This window comes from Myodes glareolus, chromosome 16 (assembly GCF_982192425.1).
Source record: "Myodes glareolus chromosome 16, mMyoGla1.1, whole genome shotgun sequence".
Taxonomy (NCBI): Eukaryota; Metazoa; Chordata; class Mammalia; order Rodentia; family Cricetidae; genus Myodes; species Myodes glareolus.
Window position 1 is genome coordinate 69,943,824 of NC_142041.1, and position 21,683 is coordinate 69,965,506.

Below are 21,683 nucleotides of genomic sequence, written 5' to 3' on the forward strand. Positions count from 1 at the left end.
TCACCAGCTGGCTGGCTATAGAAGCTGAGGGAGGTGGGGAAGAGGCCCAGGGTTTTAGCCCAGTATGGAGGGTCTAGAGAGCGGGGGTGTCCCACCTGAGGGCTGGTCACTCACCTCTTGGTCCTTTTTGTGTAGTAACCTATTGTGTTTCAGAGTTCCACTAAGGTTGCAGGGAATATGAGTGTTGGGACCTGTAGCTTGCAGGGTCTGATGGTCAAAATGGGGGTAATGCACAAACCATAGTCTTATATAGAATCACATTAGCTGTCACAAACCATAGTCTTATTTAAAATTCATGTTAGCTGTCAATATTTCTGTTGTAAAGTTTCCTGATAGTATTGATACTTTCTTTACAGTTTCAAATAAAACTCATTTTTCCTGCCATTCATGCTAGGCATCACTTAGGTTAACTTTACGGTTGTTTTTAATTTAAGTATGCAAACGAGTGGGTCTTTGATTCCTCTGCCTTCTTTTCAGCTCTTTTGCTTCTGTTTGTTTGTTTTATAGAATTCAATGTGTTAGTTTTTCATGTTTTACTATTATCTCTTAGAAGTCTGTTCTTTTCCAATGAGAGACAGAAAAGTAGTAGATCTGGATGGGAGGAGAGGTGGGCGGCAACTGGTAAGAGTGGAGGGGGAAGTTGTAATCAGGATATACTATGTAAAAATTTTTTGATAAAAGAAGAAACTCTTTGTTTAATTGAATTTTTTATATGTTTTTGTTTCTTTCTTTTAATTTCTTTTTTTAAATTGATATTTACTGAGCTCTACGTTTTTCTCTGCTCCCCTCCTAGCCTCTCCCCTCCCCACTTCAACCCTCCTCCAAGGTATCTATGCTCCCAATTTACTCAGGAGATCTTGTTTTTTTCTACTTCCCATGTAGATTAGATCCATGTAAGTCTCTCTTAGGGTCCTCATTGTTGTATAAGCTCTCTGGGTTTCTGATTTGTGGGCTGGTTTTCTTTGCTTTATGTTTAAAAACCACTTATGAGTAAGTTCATGTGATAACAGTCTCTGTGTCTGGGTTACCTCACTCAAAATAATGCTTTCTAAGCTCCATCCATTTCCTGCAAAATTCAAGATGTCATTATTTTTTTCTGCTGTGTAGTATTCTATTGTGTAAATCTACCACATTTTCCTTATCCATTCTTCAGTCGAAGGGCATTTAGGTTGTTTTCAGGTTCTGGCTATGACAAACAGTGCTGCTATGAACATAGTTGAGTACATGTCCTTGTGGCAACCTTTGGATATATACCCAAAAGTGGTATAACTAGGTCTTGAGGAAAGTTGTTTCTTAATTTTCTGAGAAATTGCCACACTGACATCCAAAGGGGTTGTACCAGCTTGCATTCCCAACCAGCAATGTAGAAGTGTTCCCTTCTTCCCACAACCTCTCCAGCATAAATTGTCATCAGTGTTTTTGATCTTGGCCATTCTTACAGGTGTAAGATGGAATCTCAAAGTTGTTTTGATTTGCATTTCTATTTTGACTAAGGATGTTGAACATTTGTTTCTATTTTTATTGATTTTGACCATGAGTTTGATGATTTTTTGATGTCAACTTTTTTGGGCATGATTTCTTTCTTTTGTTCTAGAGTTTTGAGGTTTATTTTAAGTTATTAGTATGTGACCCTCCCATTTTTTTTATGTAGGTACTTAGTGCTATGAACTTGACTCTTAGAGCTTTCATCTTTGTATGCCATTATTAGGTATGTTATATATCAATTTTCATTTCATTTTAGAAAGTCTTTAATTTATGTCTTTCTCCATTTTTTATTCAATAGGCAATTGTTCAGTTTCAATGAATTTGTAGGCTTTCTTTAGTTCTGTTGTTGTTAATGTCTAGCTCTAACCCATGGAGGTCAGAGAGGATGCAGAGTGTTATTTCAATTTTATTCTATCTGTTGAGACTTAATTTGTGTCCTAATGTGTGGTCAATTTTATAGAAAGTTACTTAGGATGATGAGAAAAGGTATATTCTTTTGTGTTTGGGGAAAATATCCAGTATTATCTGTTAGGTCCATTTGGCTTATAATATTGGTTAGTTCCAGTATTTCTTTGTTTAGTTTTCATCTGAATGACTTGGATTATTGAAAACTTTCATGATCAGCATGTGAGGGCACCCAATATATAATTTATCCTGTAGTAGTATTTCATTTATTTTACACACTTGGAAGTTTGGGGAATAGATGTTAAAAATTGCAATATCCTCTCGGTGGATTTTCACTTTGATGTATATGTATTGTTCTTTTCTCTCTCTTCTGATTAGTTTTGCTCTGGATTTTATTTTGATAGATATAGAAATGGGTACAACAGCTTGCTTCTTAGGTCCATTATTTTGGAATATCTTTTCCCACATCTTTGAACTTAAGGTGATGTCTATCCTTAATATTAAGGTGTTCTTCATGCATACAGTGTAAGAATGGATCCTGATTTCACTTCCATTCTGTTAGTCCGTCTTCTTAGTGGGGGAATTGAGACTATTGATGTCATGATATATCAATGAGAAGTATCTGTTGATTCCTGTGTTTTTGTTCTACTGCTTTGTTTGTGATTGCGTGTGTCAGGAGTGGGGTGTGTGTGAGGAGTTGTCCCTGCTTTGGATTTGCTATTCTGTAATATATATTCCTGGTGTAGGAGGTCCTTCTGTCTATGTGTTCCTTTTTTTTTAATGAATAAAGAAATTGCCTTGGCCTGTTGATAGGGTATAACTTAGGTAGGCAGGGAAAATGGAACTGAATTCTGGGAGGAGGAAAGCAGAGTCAGAGAGATGCCATGGAGCCACTGGAGACAGATGCTGGGAATTTTACCTGGTAAGCCACTGCCACATGGCAATACACAGATTAATGGAGATGGGTTAAATTAATATAAGTGTTAGCCAGTAACAAGCTAGAGCTAATGAGCCAAGCAGTGATTTATGAATACAGTTTCTGTGTGATTATTTTGAGGCTAAGCTAGCCGGGTGGCTGGGAAGAACAAGCAGCCCCTCCTCCTACATATTCCTTGTGTTTTCTTGGTATGGTTAATCTTTTTAGATTAGAATTTTCCTTCTAGCATCCTCTGTAGGGCTAGATTCTACAAGCCTAGATTCAAGGCCTTTCTGGTGTTTAGAGTCTCCATTGAGATGTCAGATGTAACTCTTTTAGGTCTGCCTTTTAATCATACCTGATCTTTTCCCTTTTGAGGTTTTAGCATTTTTTCTTTGTTCTGTACATTTAATGTTTCAATTATTATGTTCAGAGGGGAATTTCTTTTCTGTTTGTCTATTTGGTGTTTTGGTTTCTTCTTGTACTGTTAGAAGCATCTCCTTCTTTATGTTAGAAAAAATTTCTTCTATGATTTTGCTGAAAATATTTTCTGTACCTTTGACCTGGTGTCTTTGTTCTCCATTTCTATTATTCTTAGATTTGTTCTTTTCATACTGTCCCAGATTTCCTGGATGTTTTGTGCCATTTGATTGGGGTATCCACTTTTCTTTTGGGTCTTTAATTTTTGAGATTCTCTTTTCCATCTCTCATATTCTGTTGAGGTGGTTTGTTTCTCAAGAATTTATCAAGTTTCTAACTTTCATTCCCAGATATCCTTCAGTTTGTATTCTCTTTATTGATTCTATTTCCACATTCAGATATTGAATTGTTTTATTCATTTTCTTTCACTGTTTATGTTCATTGATTTCTTTAAGAGATTTATTTATTTCCTCTTTAAATATCTTTGCTGGGAAATTGTAATTCTTGATTTTGATACCTGTTTTTGTTTTTCTTTTGTGACTCTTTTCCTTGGTTTCTGTTGCCTTCTCTGACGTTTAGGAGGATGTGTTAACTATGTTTTGCTCAGCAGGTAATTCTTCTGGGATCCTGCTAGGACTGGTCACTGGGCTTTATTAGAAAAATATATTTCTAAGCATTGTTGTCTTACACTCTATAACGGGAATGGGAATTTTAGAAGGTCCTCTGGAGGGAGGAGAGCAATATAGTCTAGGAGGATCTACTTAGTTCTTTAGAAATAGTGTTAGAAAGTGAAGGGAGGCCATAGCAGGTAACCTCTTGTAGAGAGGGCCAAATGAGACTTGGAAATTAGATTTGAAGGAAAAGAGGGGCAACTCTTATAACTTATATTTACCCATTATTCTTATCTATGTTAGCCACATGGCTCAGTACCTTTTTTTAGCAGGGCAGGTCATATTCTGCTTCTTTGGTATCTGGACAGGTCTGCCAAGAGATTTTCCTGCTTCCCAGAATATTCCTGTTCTCATTGCTCCATCTCTACTTCCGGTCTTGTTTTCCTGCCTGTACTTTCTGCCTGGCTATTGGCCAATCAGCGTTTATTTAAAATGTGATTGACAAAATATAGAATTGTCCCATATCATTTTCCCCTCTTTTTTTTAAGAAAACAAGAACATCCATAGTCCATTTTTTGGGCAGGTGGGCATAGTTTTCCAGGTTACCTCCTGCTGTTTGGGGTCACTTATAATTTTATGGGGACCTAAAGAATTATAATCAAGTCCTGACTGAAGTATCCTGTGAGTCGTGATCATCTAGATGTAGAACTTAGAAATCCAGGTCATCCGTCCCTACCAGAGATTTCTCAGGTGGTCTTCCTTGATCAAACCTGATTTTTCTTAACTCAGAATGAATCCACAGCCTCTCATTTCCTGTGGAGGCAAAAACAAAATCTCTTCTTCAAAGTAATATACCCTTTGACTTCAATTTTGAAGTCACGGTATTTTCAAAATACTTATCTTGGATTAGTTTAGCAGTATCTTTTAACAGCTGTTGCTCCTTCCTCCGTATTCAAACAATTCATCGAGAGCATAATAACATACAGTATCAAGATTCTCTGTGCATTTTTCATCTTTATGGAGCTTTATTTTAACCTCTATTTCTTTTATTTTTTGCTTTTAACTTTTGGCTTTTTGAGACATGTTCTCTGTGTATCTTTGTCCTGGAACTCCCTCTGTAGACCAGGCTGTCCTTGAACTCACAGAGATCCACTTGCCTCTGCCTCTCAGGCACTGGGATTAAAGGTGTGTAATCATACCTTGAACTCACAGCGTTCAGTCTACCTCTGCCTCCCAAGTGTTGGGATTAAAGGTGTGTACCACCACACCCAATTACTCTCTTTCTTTCTTTTTTATTTTAAGGATTTTAACCTTTTTCTTTTCTTTCCCAAGGCAGCTTATATTTTTAACACACAGTAAACCATTTAGAGATTTTCTTCATCCTTATTGTATATCTCTCTATTTTTCTGACCACATGAGTCTTAAATTTACTAAGCAATATGGGTAGGTTTAAAGCCATTGCTTTGATGGCTGGATCCAGCCCATTCTTTAGCTTTCTGCCATTCCAGCCTCATGGAAGAGGTACTGGGAGAACCATGCTTATTGTCACAACTCTATGGTCCCTGCCACCAAGCAAGCTGCAGCAGTCTGCTCACAGACCACACTCAAATGCTCTGTAGTTGGACCACCTGCCTGAAAGAGTCAGAGTTTGCCCTGGCAGGACAGCCCAGAAAGCCAGCATTTTAAAACAGTGCAACATTTTTCCATTATCGCAGAAAACCAAAAGGCATGCAGTCATCTTTTATCAACACCTTTTAAGTGTTTCTTGACAGGATCTCTTAAAGAGCTGCAGGGTTTTGCAGCTAAAGCTGAGTCAGGAAGCCTCTCTTAAATGAGAATGCTTGCTTACCTCTAGCAAGCAGAACAGATCTAAGAAATTGCTGCTACCAAGAAGCCATGCTTTATTCTATTCTTTTCTGCCCAGAATTACTTCCCAAGCTCTCTCAGCATGGAGAAACAAAGGATTTTATAAAATTTTCTAAATGATAGTGTAGTGGACTGTGCATGCTGTCTTTGGTTTAGGTTAGTAACTGAAACACAGTTGAGGAAGAGTGTAGCAGTCCTTACTTCAAGTTCTTAAGTGTTTATTATTATTTTGAGGTTTGAAATCATCACTCACTGAAATAACTTTGTGTACAGAGGACTCAAGGATATTTTTTGTTTCTCTTATTATATATGGATGCTCTTCTGTAAGTGTATTTGTTTTGGAATAATAGATAAAATAGAGTTAAGGAAACAAAATAAATGTATTTTTCCTTATGACTATAATCTGAATTTAGCATTGGTAACTTACTGCAACAGCTACAGACTTGTTCTGTTCTTTACTATATTTCAGGGAAACAGAAGTTATGTTCTCAAAATAGAAATGTTTTCATATTTATTAAGTAGTCTATATATATGATAAGATATATATTTGTAGGTATTTCTCCATCTTGTGACATTAGAATAATGCTTCTGTTTTTTTTTGTTTGTTTGTTTTTGCAAAATTTTTACCAAAGTACCTAATTGGATTTTATCATTAAGCTCAAACTTGTTAAAATACTCTAGGGAAAGGAGATTTGTTCTGTTGTCTGAAGAAAGAGGTAAGTTTCAGAGTAGAGAAGAGATAGGTCTCTTGTCTGGTAGAAGAGTGCACACACTGAAGGTTAATGGAGGATGCAGAAAGTAAGGCAGAAGCCCTCAGAGGAGAGTCCTTCCACCAACCAATGCCAGTCAACTTTCCATGGAAGGAAGTTCTGACTCCTTCCAAGAACCAAATAAAAGAAATTGTGGATAATCAACGCTTTTCCGGGCCTGGTACAGAAATTGAGCCTCTGAAAACCATGCTGCCTTTAACACCGTCTACCTCCTACCTTTTGGAACATTTTATAGGAATATGAAGCTTTGAAAATTTGCAAAGCTTGTAGTCAGCGAAGCTGTTTGAGAGACTGGGTTTAGTCTATTAACAAACCACAGTTCTTTGATCATTATTTTCTTCTCTCTTTCCTCCTGTTTCCTTCCTTTCTCTTCTCATCTCCTTACCAACTCTGTCCCTAGTTCTTCAAAACAAACTGCCAGTATGCATTATCTTTTTAAAGAAAAGCCTTCTGCGTCCCATTGTGTGCTGCGGGTGGCTAGCTTCTCTGAACCTCACATTCATGTACTGGCCTTCTTGCCAGAAAGAATGTTACTATCTTAAATGATGAACAAATACACTTCATTCTAAGAGCTGCACATTTCTAAGAGTGTGCCTCACTGTGATTCAGTCTGTGTGAAGGCTGTGTGTCTACTGCAAATGCCTACTAAAGAAGATGGAGGGGGCAAGATAGAAAATCTCACAAGCACAGAGATTTGAAATTGTAAAAACCATCACAAATAGCTGATTTACTTCCTCTTAAATTAACTTTATAATTCAGAAGTCCTGCAACGTCATGGTCTCTGAACCACATTTAAATGACCCTACTTAAAACATTTATTTATGGTCTGCTTCAGTCTTTCTGAAGTCTGAGTATTGATGTATATTTCATAAAAATCATCCAATTTTGAACAAATTTGGCTATTTTATCATTTCAGGTATATTCAGCTCTTATATGTGACCGAGGATAATGTAATTTTAGTATACCCACATTTCATGTCTTTTTTAAGTGTTTGAGTTTGAAAGATCACCTTAAAGTCCAGAGCCTCTGTGTCCTGTATCAAGGGTAAGACCCTTACCTTGGTGCTGCTGCCTCCCTCAGAGCAGCAGACAGTGAGAGAAAAAGCTGAAAATGGAGTTTCTGCAACACTTTATTGACTGTTGGCATGAACGAGAGCACAGGTGTGGCCTTGTGTTTGCTTTTTGGTCTTGGATTTTATTATTGTCTATTATTGAGAGTAAATTATTAAATATGATTACAGGATTAGGTTAAAATGAAGCTTGTATGGTAATCTAAGGGAAGAATCCATGCAAAGGGAACTGATCTGCTTGTCATTACGCCATGGTCGGGCAGACCCAGACTGCCACACACAGTGGAGTCACTCACGTGGGGATGACGGTCTGGCTGGTGACCAAATGAACACCCTCATTGCCTGTCAACTGATAGTGCGCCTAGTCTTCTATCTCATGTAAGTCCTTTACAATTCATATTTCTAAGTTACATTTAGCATGTTTGCTTTTATAATCAATATTCTCCTTATAATTATCTTTAATCTGTTAAGTAAGCAGCATTGAAACAAATTCTAATTGCTGCTTGCCAGTGCAAATACCTAGTTATGTTTTTAATGGAAACTTGTCAAAATGTCTTAAGTTGATTTTTGAAGATAATACTTTTTCATCAGGAAGATATTTTTGTCATGGAAATTATCGAAAGAGCAAGTAAAAAGAAATAGAACAGAAAAACAGCACATTTAGGTAGGGTTTTGTCCACAAGCCAGATGAAATCACAATCAGTTTGAGTATATAAAGGGAACAAAAGCTCCATGCAAACTGAGAAATTACCCAGGAAGAAGAAACAGAATAGCGGCCCCTCCCAGCTGACTGGCTGCCAGTTTTGGTGTTTATTCTTACATTCTTTATACTTGCACAATCTAACACATTTATCCTTCCCACAGGAGTTACTTGGATATGCACTGCACATTAATATGCACATTTAAATGAGGAGTCAGGTTCCAGGTTATAATAAAAACCACTTATAAAAAATGCCTTCCCGATTTCAAATCTTTAAGACAGCCACAACAGATGAAATTATTTTTCAGGGAAGGTAAGTTGGGCTTTATTTCTTCTTTCTAAATGTTCAAAATTTACTTTATTAGTTATTTTATAGTGTGTCCCTAAATGAATAAATTCATATCAGACCAAGGGGAATGAAGCCCGGCACTGAAAAGCTCTCTAATGAGCCATGCCGAACTGAAATAACTACATATGCACTCCACAAATGGACCATTAATTGGAAAAAGAACCAAAGTGTGAAGACATAATCCTATAGGATGGAACTTGAAATGGTGATATATTTTAAGGCATTAGAACTTTCGATTTAGTTTTGTGAAGGAAAAAGTGAAGGGAAATGTGGAATCTAATTCTTTTCCCCATCTTCCACAGCCACAGCTTTTCCATTAAGCCTTCTTGGTACCATCGAGAAAGAAATCATTTTTTAAGAATTTTGTCAGTTCAAGAAGAACTCTCCTCTTGATCTAATCCATTTTCCTCACTATTTCAATAGCCTATATCTCCACACTGGTGGTTTACTCTTTCAGGTGCTGCAGAAACTGATTAAGACATGATATTCTGACAGCAGGAGAGACAGGGACGTGCCAATACTAATGGACCCCAAATGGAAACTGAGCTGTGTTTAGATGAATTCCTCTTTTAAACTGGGATCCTTTGGAGAGTAATGGTTCATTGCAGTCAGACCATAGGTCTGCTTTGGTCTGTTGAACGCATTGCATATATGGTCACCTAGCTCCTTCAAAAGAACAACTCACTTACTGCCTTGCATTTGAGCTCTGCCCAGCAATGTGTGGTTTCTTATACCTTGTCTGCAGTGAAGCCAGCCTCTTGTTCAGTGTTTTCTCTTAGCTTTGCTCAGCACTCATGACTTTCCTCCTCCTCTTTTGACTGTGTCTATTATTTTATCACACCGTTTAAAAGCAGGGCTTTGTAGACTGTTCTCTGGGATGTGATGTGGTGTGGGGATTGGTGAGTTGAGGATCGGAGGCACAGGGTGTTTTTCATACACCATCTCTGCTTCAATTACGAAAACTCCATTTTTTTCTATTTTATTTGTTTCTCCTAGTTAGCTGTTTTTTTTGTGAACAAACAAGTTGACTAAAATGTATCAGAAAATTTTTGCATTTTTTGTTAGTGAAAATATGACTTGGCTTTAGAACTGTGTTACTGTATGTGGAATATAGTTATTTTTTTGAGTAGAGGGCACACACTATGTTTCTCACTTATTAAACAACTTTACAATACATTCAGCAGAACTAGTCAAGGGTTGTGTATGACCCTCTCAGTTTTCTGAAGAACATGTACTTTGGAAATCATGCACTGGGCTTTCGAAGCTGCTGGTTGCTGACAATCATCCTGTATGTTTTAGTCAAGCATTAATGAAATGATACTAGGGTGATGCAGGCATTCTTGATATACAGGGGACAGGAAGGATGCTCTTTGCCTGCCCACCTGATGTAGTTATTCTAGCCTACATGTGGACATATTTGATATATGGGGAATTTAATACGTTTTGTTCAATAGCCTTTATTGAGATATGGCAAAACAGGAAATATACTGAATTCCATGAAGTGTAAACAGGAAAAAAATCAGATTTTCATAGTTGACAAACAAAAATACTTAAGACTAGACTTAAAATAACAGCATTTCCCATTTCTCACTATCTCATATTGGTCAAGTACTTCTTCAGTGCTGTCTTGGGTCACTCAATCTGTGCTGTGGATTTAGAATATGGTCTGGATGCCTTGTTTATCTACCTAGAGTCTTGTCCTACAATCGTTCCACAGTTCCTCTGTCTAGGAGACTCTTCTGTAGCTCTCCAACTTGGAGACTGGATTCTGAGAGAATCAGGCTCAGCTTATAAAACCTCTGCTTCTCATGTTTTGTAGCCCAGTGCCAAGCAAGTCTCACATGCAAATGCAGAATCAGTATGGAAAAGACAACTCTTCAATATGGTGAGTAGGAGGCATGGCTCTTCAGACTGCATTGGTGTGGTGTCCAGCATACACAGGCACTTTCAAAGAAACAAACAGAAACAGAGTCTATCACTGTGTATTATGCTATTTTAAATATCCAACTTAAGAAGATATGTCAACTCATCTAATTTTGAAAAAAATCATGCTTTAAACTTTTCTAAGGGCAGAAAAATGATTAAATGTTATATTTAAAGTATTTGCCCAAAACATTCAGGATATAAAATCAGTGGGAGCACAGGCTTAAGTAGTAAGGTGAAACTGAGTTTAATAATTTGATTCATTCTTAATTTAATATATTGAGTCATAGAAACAAATAAAAATTGGTTCTATGCAAAGGTCAATAAAGATCCATAACCAGAAAACCAGTAAAATAATGCACATATACAATAAGGAAACAAAGTCAATTCTAGGAAGACATGTTCTTATGATTACTTGTAGGATCACTAATAATGTTTGTGTTACTATGCTGGGTTTGTGACTGAACACTATAAAGAAACTAATGCTGATGTAAAAATGATGAAAAATATTTGAACAAAGAGTATTTTTAAAATATAGAGAACTCAATAAACTAACATCAAGAAAAACAAAGCAAAACAACCCAATTAAAAAGGAGGCCCTGGAACTGAACAAAACAGAGAATTCTCAAAAGAAGAAATACAAATAACTAAGAAATATTTTAAAAAGTGTTCACAATCAGGGGAATGTAAATTAACGATCCTTTGAGATTTCATCTCACCCCAGTCATAATGGATATCGTCATGAAAACAAATGACAGCAAAGGCTGAAGAAATAAGAAGAACTCCTATTTACTGCTGGTATAAGTTAGTTCACCCACTATGGAAACCCTGAAACTAGAACGACCATATGCTCCAGTTACATACCACTGCTGGGTATGCACTCAAAGAGTTCCATATTCTACTAAAGAGCAACTCTCCATGAATGTAGTCATTGCTGCCCCACTTACAATAGTCAGGAAGTAGAATCATCCTCAATGTCCATCAACTGATGAACGAATAAGAAAAATGTGATTCATACACACAATGGAATTTTGTTCAGCCACAAAGACAAATGAAATTAAGGAATTTACTTTTTTCCTGCTAGTGAGCTTACATAATGCTGGAGGATGCTTTGCAGACCCTTGTTGGAGAAAAGTCATTGGTGCTGTTAATACTCAGCTGACCCCCTTGAATGTTACAATGCTGTGATGTGTCTGTGGTACGATACTGTAAGATTGTTTCCTGGTGTAATCAACTACTTTTAAAAATCAGATTTGAGGCCTGCTGTGCAGGAGGGAATTCATGCCTAGTACTGTAAACTTGACCACAAGCCCCTGGTTTAGGACGTCATAGGTTCTAGTAACTCCTCTACTGTTGTTTTACTAAATGGTGACCTTGTCAAACTGTTTTCTACATACTTGTATTTATATCCCTAGGTAAGTGAAGCTATCAGCTTTGGCCAGAAAAGCTTTTATTTTTCTGCAGTGAGAAGCAATTAATGCAGAGACTCATAATTGCTAAAAGTGCTGAGGACAAATGAGTGTTGGACGCTTCGCCTGAATGGGATGTCTCTGCTAAGCCCTCTTCCTCCTGCCCCAGCAAGGCTGTGGAAGAGCAAACAGACAAATGCAAGAGCAGGATGGGGAGGGGGAGTACTGTGAAATTTTGTCCTCTGTATATGCCATGCCTGGTGCACTCATGAAATCACTACAGATATCATTACGTGCAAGTCATTCATAAGGTCAGTCCAGCACTAAATAGACTCAGTGGGTTATAAATAATGGACCGGACTTGAAAGTGGGAAGAAAGTGTGCTGGATATTGTTTTGGAGAAATGGAGTTGGGGGAAAATTGGGGAAAGTATGATCAAGATAGATTTAGACAGGTATGAAATTGTGAAAGAAAAATAAAACATGTTTTTAGAATTCAAAACGTGGCTCAAAATTATTGGAGATTGTCTCATTCCTAGGTGCTCTTAAATATTTTCTAGATGACTAAGTATTAATAAAAACTGACAAGGATTTTATGTCTCCTCTAGAGAAAATGACAAATTCCAGCACTTGAGATACAAAGGAAACACCAATTAAATGAACACATGTGATGTTTCCAGATGCAAGGTATTGGTGCTGGAAATATGTACATTTCATTCTGCTCAAGATTTAAACCAAAATCAAATCTATTAGATCCCTTCCCAAAGTCAAATCCACTTGATCTTTCCCAAATGAAATCCATTGGGTGCCTTCTCCAAAATTAAACTCATTGGATCCCTTCCCAAAACTTGGTAAAACTTCAACTCATAAAAATGTTTATGGAAATAAGTAGGGAGAATAGCTTTTATTACTTTTTAAATAGGAAGCAAAAGTTTGAAGGACACGACCAGATACTTAATATTAAGCAGTGCGAAAATAATCAAAACAAGATTTGACCAGCACCAGATCTCAAAGCTGACATTCATTACCTGAGCTGAATAAGAAAGTCAGGAACAGGCTTCAGTATAACTGGATTTGATGAATTGTTGGGTGAAGTTTCAAACGGGTAGAAAAATAACAATATATGTAGCAATGCTTGAAATATTGTTAACTATTAAAGGTTAGTTCTCTACTTCATTATAATCCATAATAAGTAAAAACAGTAAAGTAAAACTAATTAGGTCACTTTTCTACAGAAAAATAAAAATATTGTCTGCAGAAAATAAAAAAAAATCTTCATATATATCTCTATCTCTATCTGTCTATCTGTCTATCTATCTATCTATCTATCTATCTATCTATCTATCTATCTATATCTTCGTATAATGATAAAACTTGAAAATTAATCTCCATTCTCTAAATATATACTAAATATACAGGGTTGTCTTTCATCTGCTAACAGGGATATGGCTTTCTTCTTGTCATTCCTCTTTCTTTCTTTCTTTCTTTCTTTCTTTCTTTCTTTCTTTCTTTCTTAAGAATTTCCACCTCCTCCTCGCCTCCCTTTTCCCCCCCTCTCTCCACCCCCTCCCTCTCTAGTCCTAAGAGCAGTCAGGGTTCCCTGCCCAGTGGGAAGTCCAAGGTCCTCCCCCCTCCATCCAGGTCTATATAGGTGAGCAGCCAAACAAACCAGGCTCCCACAGAGTCAGTCCATGCAGTAGAAACAAAACCCAGTGTCATTGTCCTTGGCTTCTCAGTTAGCCTTCATTGTCAGCCACATTCAGAATGCACATTTTGATCACATGCTCCATCACTCCCAGTCTAGCGGGCCTTGGTGAGCTCCTATTAGATCAGTCCCACCGTCTCAGTGGGTGGATGCGCCACTCATGGTCCTGACTTCCTTGCTCATGTTCTCCCTCCTTCTACTCCTCAGTCGGACCTTGGGAGCTCAGTCTAGTGCTCCATTGTGGGTCTCTGTCTCTATCTCCATCCATCGCCAGATGAAGGGTCTATGGTGATATGCAAGATATTCATCAGTGTGACTATGGGACAAGGCCAGTTCAGGCACCCTCTCCTCTGCTGCCCAAGGAACAATCTGGGGACCTCTCCTTGGACCTCGAAACCCCTCTAGAGTCAAGTCTCTTGAAAACCTTAAAATGGCTTCCTTAATTAAGATATTTACTTCCCTGCTCCCATATCCACCCATCCTCCATCCCACCCATCCCATTCCCCCAAGGTCTCCTGAATCCTCCCCTTCTCCCTTCTCTCTACCCATCTCCCCTTACATCCAACCCCCACCCCCGTGCACCCAAGTTTTGCCTGGCAATCTTGTCTACTTCCAATATCCAGGAGGATAACTATATGATTTTCTTTAGGTTCACCTTCTTATTTAGCTTCTCTCTTTGTGTAGAGGATCATCTCCCTGCCTCCACTGTTAACACCTGCAGACTGCTACTTGTTTGCATCTATCCTCAAATGATGAACTCTCCCAGCCATCTCGTTTTCCCAGAGTGCTTAGGAAAGTCTGTTTGACTCATGCCCTTTCTTTTTCTTTCCCTGAGAATCTTGCCATCTCTCTCATTTTCTAAAGTCTCTGAATATGAAGATACCAACTTGAGAGCTGGGGTAAAAGAGGTGAAACAAAATTTTAATTTGTCACTGGCAATTTCCCCTTTGAAAGCAAAAAGAAAAAAAGTCAAGGATCAAAGGTCAGACTGCTTGTACCACTCATAAATTAAATACAAGCTGGTATTGGCAGACAGGATCCAGGTGCAGAAATGTTCTGATTTATGAAACTTGGTGAGGGAGATAAAGGAATTACTCCAATAGACGAACTGAGTACTCACTGCTTGAATCTTGGAAGGAAATAATTCTACTCTATGGGCTTTGGGGAGAGAGGGCAGTAAGCCTGGTTCAGCTCTAATAGACAGACTATAAGGGAGGAACTATGTAATTTTGTGCATCGACTGTGGCTAATTCAAATGGCACTAATTGTTCCCCAGCTGCCAGTCAAGGTGAGGCTTTGAAACTCAACAACCCTGCTGAATCTCCTGCAAAAACTGAGAGCGATGCAGATTGTGTGTCTGTGGAGGAAAAATGGACTTTGCCTTAGCAGTGCACTGCCGCCATCCCAGCATGCACTGCTGGAAGCAGGGGCAGGGCAGTGTCATGTCTATATGTTTTTCTTAATATGGTCTACAGGTTTTTTTTTTCCTTTTTTCTCCCCTGTCAAGGAATGCTCAGCTCATTTGATTTATTTAAAACAGTACTCTTTACCAGCAGTCATAGAGGGATGGGTTAGGGCTGGAATGCAGAGTCTCAGCAACAGAATGGCCAGGATTCTGCACAGAGGCCTAGTGATGTTCTCTGCTACTTCTTGATGCAGGCAGGCAGCATAGCTGGCTTCATCTTAGGAAAAACGATTAGAAGAGATCCGTGAGACTGAGACCTCTTATTTAAGACAGGCCTATTTTTAAGTTTTTCTAAACAACAGACAAGCTTAGAAAAAATTTACTAGGCAAATTTATTCATGCAACAATGGTCAATCTAGGAGGAATGACAGGTTAGATACAAGTGAAGTCATATACACACAAATACTTGTTGTTTGTTAAACAAAATTTCAGTTGGATAGACTGTATTTGGAGTTAAGATGACACTCATTCTTATGTTAACACTGACAGGTATTTCTCTTCTAGTCATGACGGACCTGAAGAAAGTCTGCCTTATTGTGCTTTAGTAGGGATTAATGAATTTAAAAACTGTAATAGTATGCATTTGTGTGGTTGTTTGAAAGAAAATGGCCCCCAAAGGGCATGGCAGTATTAGGAGGTGTGGCTTTGTTGGAATAGATATCCTGAAGGAAATATGTCGTGATGCGGGTTGGGCTTCGAGGTCTCCTATGCTCAAGCTACTCCCAGTGTCACAGTCTACTTCCTGTTACCTGCCAATCAAAATGTAGCAACTCCTTCAGCACCATGTCTGCTTGCATGCCAACATGAACCTTGCCATGATGATAATGGAACAAACCTCAGAAACCGAGCCACTACCTCAGTTAAATGTTTTTCTTTATAAGAGTTTCTATGGTCATAGTGTCTCTTCACAATACTAGAAAACAAGCTAAGACAATTTGCTTCATAGCATCTGTTAACTTAATACAGTTTAAACTTTTTCTGTATATATAAGCAGTTTTTCCCATTGAGTGAAGATCAGTTTTTCTCATTGGGGCTTCAAAGGGAAATGAAAACACATTGAGAACATTTGTTTCATGATTCCTTTATATGACCGACTCATTTTTTTTGTCTCATTTACTCTTTATTTTTACTTTCTCTTAGTTTCTTTATTCCTCCTTGATGATGTGGCTATGAAAAATATTTTTGTGTGCATAGCAAATTTTTGTTGTGTGTATGTCTTTATATCAGAAACAGAAAAGAATGAACTAATTTATATTTTTCTTGAAAATGTAGAGCTTTCTTATTTTCTGCTTTTGGCTTATTTTCCTAACTATAAGTCATTAGATGTTTTAAATCAAAGAATACAACAAAATAGCAAATATATATGTACATTCAGATATATATTTCTTTTTATTTTTAAAAATAAATGTAAAAAGTAAATGATTTATGATTTTGAGGAAATTGCCTTTCAAAACCCAGAATTTTATGAATGTTGAATTAATAAGACATCCAAATCACATCTAAGGAAGAATGAATACATATTCTAAAACCTCCTTTACATTTAGTATCTACCCTATGCTCAATATTTTTGTCCCTTCTTATCACAGGAGGCCAGGTAGGAGGATGCTTTCTGGTATAACATTGACCCTCAAGAGCTTTTGGTTTTGGAGCATTTTATATTTTGAAATTTTGAATTGGCGTTGCTCAACCCATAACTGCTCTGGAAGAAATGGTGAGAATAAGGGTTTCTTAAGAAATGAAGGTGAACACGGAAGACCTCTGAAGCACAGATGAGCAGTTATAAAGGCCAGGGATGAAAGAATAGGTCCTCTGGGAGACTGACCTAAATCCTTCTGACTGACAGAAGCAAGGATAAGAGAGAACAGTAAGGGATGAAAGCACAAAAGAGAAGGGGGAATTTGAGCAGTACAAAAAGAGAGCACAGATATGGGCTGAAAATTTGTTTTAAACAGAACAGCAATTACCACATATGAAGGCGGAAAGGACATTGGGAGCTATTTGATTAGCTGATGTGTTTCTAGGGCACCCACAGCTCTGTTTCTGTCATTACGTCTTAACTCTTAAATATTTCCATTGAACATCTGAGTAAGAAATACTCGTTCTTCTGGTTTGTACTTAAGGTATAATTTGCAAAAGAAATCTGAGTTGCTGTATAGGGGATTAACTGAGTTTTTGTGCTTTTCGTAGCTGGGATTTTTTTTCATGACTGATGGTGCAGAGATCAAAGTGGGTGACAGTAAAATGGGACCTAGTTAAATCTCAAGGTTACCTTTCACTCTCAGTTGGCATTATGGTCATCCAAAAGGAGTGAATTGACATGCAACAGTAAGTTATTTGTGTTACAAGCAATTCACTTTCAAGTTTATCTTAAGGAATCATGTTGCCTGTGGCAAGTTCAATATACAATTTATAGCATTTCAGGTTAATGTTGTTGACCACCAGGGGAAGGCAGTGAAATTGAGAGTGTGTGTCAAATAATCTTTCATAATAGTAGACTTGCGCTGCCTCGTTTGACCTTTGATTGCTTCAATGGTATGTGCTGCCATATTCTGGAATGGTGCACAGCACTCTGGACCTTCAGAGGCAAAGCATCTGTTCGAAGTGTAATGACTCCTATCACTCTGCACACCTGTGCACTGAAATCATGGTAACCATGCTAGCTCATGTGGATAACAGAAACCGTTTCTGCCTCTGTGGTAGTAAGTGCTCTTATTTTTTTTCCAAAAGAATCTTTCCTTATAGAAACAATCATACTGTTTTTGACATTGTACAGAACTCATTATCCTTTACAAAAACAATCATTCCTGACTAAAGAACTAACATTCCATGGCTATCATGGATGGCTGGTATACTTCTTGTTCCAGAAACCTAAGAACGGGATCTGAAAGGGAACTCTTGAATCTTGCTCTGCACTGATTATTGTTGTTTCCCCTGTCTTGAGACAAGCTGTTTTGATTTTTTTGCAGAGATTTATATTACCCAAGTAATTGTCTTTCTAATTTCCTTTGGGAATTGTTAAACTACATGATAGACTAACTGGTTTAGAGTCATATTTCTGTGGTTTGACTTTTAGATACTTTGAATTGTAAAGGGGGATTTCAGTTGTTCTAATTTATCTTGACAAAGTAAAGCTATAAAAGCAGCATCTACTGTTTGGATTTGAAGGGATGCCTCTTTTAAAATATCATGGTACTATTCTGTGTTTTTAAATTTCCTTTGATGTGCATATGTTATATGTATTCATGTTTGTATTTTTTAGCTTGTATATGCTTAAATCTATTTTTCAGAAACTATGATAGCGCTGTAGACAGAGAGCTCAGCAGTAAATAGCACTTATTGCTCTGGCAGAAGTCACAGGTCTTGCTGTCATTACTCACATGGTAGCTCACAATCATTGGTGAGTCCAGTTCCAGGGGTCCAATGTCTTCTTATCTTTGCAGACATGAGAATGTGGTAAACAGGCCAAAATACTCATGAACATAAAATAAATCTATAAAATTTAAAAGCTATGATATTTATGTATGTGAAATAATACAGCAAAAGTTAGAAGTTGAGAGGGAATATTTGTATCTATGGGAAATGAAAAGGTTTAAGTGAAACAACACAAATCATGCAAATGAGGAAATTAGTGCTGACGTTGATGAAAGAAGAATTTGGGCTTCCAGCAGCTCATTAGATCATTGCTGGATGTATTTTTGAAGCTGATTCTGATTGTCCTTTCTGGGTGGAATATATTAATTATCTCTCAGCATTCAAACATTCTCTCTTAAGATCAGTTAAAACCAATAGAAAAATGTTTTCCAATTACCAAGTGCCTCTTTCACAGGAGATAATGTGCAAACATTTGGAATCCCTGTGTTTCTCTTTATACACTTGGGTGAGCATGTCTCCACTAGCCATCACCGCATGCTATGCAGCTGATCAATTTCTTAAGATATTCCCTAGTCTAGAATGATCAACAGAAGTTTCAAGTTCTAGCTGTTAGCTATCTTTTAGTAGAGCAGAGAGAAAGCTATTGTCATGGCCAGGAATTGCCTAATTGCATGTAAGAAGGCACAGGTCAAGAAACGTGAAGACACTCTGCCTCAAGCTTCTGTTTAACATTCTTATAAATAAGTGAATTTGAGTAAAATTTCCTATATTAAATGTCTATTATGAAATACCTATTACATTGCGGAATCGTCTGGAAATGTAGTAAGGTGATCAGGGTTTGATGTATCACACAAGTGTAAATGAACACACATGGATATATATGTACATAGACTGAGCCCTGGATTACATTGAATTTAGAAGTTTCTTGGATATGATACACAAAGTAGAGCTAACAGAACAATGTAGATCGGGGATCTATCTTCAGGGTTCTCTTCAGTGTAACATCTTCCAATGATTAGTGCAGATTTGTGCAAAGCCTTCAAATTACATGTTTGAGCATTTTAACTTTGATTTTTTCTTTTAAAATGTTTTTGATATTTTCAATTATTTTATCTCCCCCAATATAAAACTAGCTTATTTTAATTTATTATAATTAAACTATAACTTTCATTAAAATACCATTAATTCTATGAATCTACTTGAAGAAATAAGTGTTTTATCATATAAAGTAATAGGATTTATGAACCTGTCTGATTTTTGTTATATAGGACCTCCTTAAATTTTGTTGGTGTTCTTTGAATCTCCCTCTCTCTTTCCTTGTCCATCTCTCTGTGTGTGCATGCATGTGTCTTCGTGTGATTGTATTCACTTTCATATGTATGCCACAAGATACTATGATTTATATATATATATATATATATATATATATATATATATAGATAGATAGATAGATCAGAAAATAGCCTTGAATGTTAGTGTGGCCTTATAGATCATATGGCAAGTGAGCTGGCCTGTGAGCTTCTAAGGAAATCCTTGCACTCACCTCCATTTTCTCACAAGAGTGCTGGATGATAGGTGCATGTGCTCCTGTGCCCACTTTTATGTGAGTTCTGGGCATCTGATGTCAGATTCTTATATTTGTGCCACAGTGGTTTTGCCTAATGAGCCCTCTCCCCAGCCTCAGTGTTTATATATATATATATATATATATATATATATATATATATATATCTCATAAAGACCTTTTGCAGATTTTCTTAAATATATTCCAATGTATATTTAATATTATAAATGCATTGATTTTCAAATGTCATTTTCCAATTATTGACTGCTAGTATAGTCAGCCCTCCCTCTCCAGTGGGTCTTTTATCAATATATTCAACCAGCTACAGCTAAAAATACCAAGAAAAATTGCATGTGTACCAAACATATACTTATTTTTTATTTATGTCATTATTCTCTAAATAGCAGAGTATAACACATTGCATTAGGTAAACAAGTCAACCAGAGATGGCTTAAAGTTCAAAGAAGCATGTGCTTTGATCATATGCAAACACTATCATTTTTCTGTTTTGTTTTGTTATTTGTTTTTGAGGCAGGGTTTCTCTGTAGTTTTGGAGCCTGTCCTAGAATTAGCTCTTGTAGACCAGGCTGGCCCCCAACTCACAAAGATCCGCCTGCCTCTGCCTCTCGAGGACCGGGATTAAAGGCGTGCGCCGCCACCACCACCTGGCAGTCACCACACTGCCATTTTATATAAAGTTCTTGAACACTGGAAGATATTAGCATATGTAGGGTTCCAAGGATACATCAGAAAACTGGGAATGTAACAGAAATTTACTGTTCTACAGTTATCCTACAATATGTGACATTATAACTTCAATGTTGGGTATAATACACATTTAGTGTCCCCTGTATTTGTAATTCTGTGACTGAATTTTAGCCAGGATAACCTAAGCTCTGGATGCCACCTCCACTGGCCTTTGACTCTTGACCTTCTGCATATCATCCCACACTCCACACCCCAGTTGAACCTTGGAGACTACAAAGCTGCTTTGAGACTGGGTCTCTTCATGACTGTTTGGAGGAGTTAGCGTGCCAGCATAGGCACCTGCTCAGTTAAGTGATCTAATACTTTTGGATCATGGGGATTCATGGGGAGCTAGTGTTACCTCAGCTTGGAACTGGACAAGAACTCTTTTTTAAAACCACTATAATTTTACTACTACAAGAAATTAATGGTTAAATTAGATTAATATTAAATCTTCTTGAAGCATACTTTAGAGAGAGAAGCATTTGTAGTCTCCCAAAACCTATAAATCTAAGGCTAAAAAGGAACAAATTGTAATAGGTACAAGTTTGTTAGGTTTTGTGTACCTCTAAGCACAATACTTGATTAGGTAGAAGCAGGAAGATCTGGAGTTCAAAACCAGATTAATCACATAGTGAACACCCAGCCAACCTTTTTACCTGAGACCTTGTCTCAAACACAACAAACCAAAACACAACCACCACCAAATGGAACAAAGCCAAGAATCTGTTAGTGAACAACTCCATGACTCTGTAATGCTGCTTGGCTGTTTGACCAACGGATCAGAACAGCAATCCGAGCAAAGCCTCAGAGCAGACATTCTGAGCAGCACTGACATTTGGTTTATACAACTTGAAACTCTACTCATACTTGTGACTGAGCAGCACAGAGTGCAAATGATCTTGATT